Here is a 1,757-nt window from a genome sequence, read left to right as displayed (position 1 = left end):
TTCCCACCAAGTTCTGAGTTTGTTCAGGGAGGGGTACTTTGGAGTAAGGTCTGTTTTCCATACTCCTCACGATGTTTCTCTGCTCGTTGAAGTAGCTTGTTTCTGCTTCCTCTGGCTGAGTTTCTAGTTGGTTTGACCACTGACTGTTCTGAGTGGTTACTGAAATGAGACTATTAGTAAACATTTGACTTCTTTTTTAAAGCTCTCATTTCTGGAGTAGCTTCCCAAGTTCACAAAATGCCATGCTAAATGTAGGTGCTCATGTTTGGTTTTTTTCCTCCCAAAATGTAAACATATACATTTATATGGATAGTGCAAAAAAGTGTCTGTCTGTGTGTGTACAAATACATTTGTGTATTACATGCTGGATGCGAAAAGGAGTGTAAGCCTGGCTCTCCTGATGACAAAAAGTTATGCCATTCACTTCATTCAGGACAGGATTTCACCCATATAGCCTCTGAAAATTAGAATTATTTAAAATGCCAGAAGCTTGGCATGTCTTAGAATGTCTCAGAATTCTTAGACAATTCTGTGGGGGGAAAAAAGTAGCCGAATAGCTGTTTACTTTATTTTTTCTAACTCAATTTTGAAAGAGTGAAATAGATTTGAGTTGGGATGCTACAACTGGTTCCAAAAAAGATGCCTCGTTCTTATTTGCAAAGTAATTTTTCGGCTCCAGTCTCTACCTGTAAATAAAGCAGAAATACGTTAATAGTCACCTAAAGGATACTAAAATATTTGACAAATATTTTTGACAAAATTGCTAGATAATACTGTGGCTTTAAATATCTTCTGCAAAATGTAAAAAGATTACCTCTATCCTTTTTTGGGAAAAAAAATACAGCACTTGCTATCACCATGTGTTTTTTCTTATGTGAATACTGAACAGAAAATTCTTAACATAAAAAGTTGTGATATATTTACCAGATCATAGCTCCCTCTTGTGTAATTCGTCATTACTACAGAAAACTAAGTTGGATAGAGATTGCTTAAGCTAAATTCTATGACACCTATTTATTTTTATTCCTTTAATTCTACTTTTCTCATCAGTGATATTTTAGGGTTTGGAATTTCGTATTTTCATGTACTTTCAATGACAGATATCCAGGACAGATAATACTACTTATAGTAAAGCTGCACTAAAACTACATTTAGAGGAGTACTTTTGCTCAGTGACATGATTTTGACATCCATAATCAAAATCCTGGGGTTTTACTTAAGAAAATTCATGTCTAATCTGGTACTTATTATTGCTGCTAGGTCTTTCTTCCTAACTTTCTAGGGGTTTTTTTCTGTTTAAATTTTGATGACTTTAGGAAAAACTCTAGCTATTCTCCTTTTGTTTTATTCTCTAGTTTTTGTGTCCATAGGTGTTCAGAGCACCATAACATGGTTATTATCATTCTGTGTCTAAGCTTTGTGGTATTCTCTTTCTCTCAGTGAAGTAAGACTCACTTTAGAACTAGTACCAGAATATGTATAAAGTAAAAGCTGGAAAGCTTATTTTTACTACAGCTCTTATTTCTGACTCTACACAGAAAAACTGCATTTCATTAATTTGACTGTTATTAACACTTGAAGAGTTACCTTTGGAATACAAACTTAAAAAATTATATATATGCAGTTCTTCCTATAACAACATAGCACAAAACCCCAAACGACCCTCCTGGAGAAGGTGCATGAGAACACAGTACGGAATAGGTAAGCAAACCCAAATTTATAAAGTACAAACAAACCTGGTGCTAATGGCTTAACTG

The sequence above is a fragment of the Pygoscelis adeliae genome, unplaced genomic scaffold (genome assembly GCF_000699105.1).
Source record: "Pygoscelis adeliae isolate BGI_AS28 unplaced genomic scaffold, ASM69910v1 Scaffold3, whole genome shotgun sequence".
NCBI classification, from domain to species: Eukaryota; Metazoa; Chordata; class Aves; order Sphenisciformes; family Spheniscidae; genus Pygoscelis; species Pygoscelis adeliae.
The sequence above is the reverse complement of the archived record's forward strand: the minus strand, read 5'-3'. Positions refer to the sequence as shown.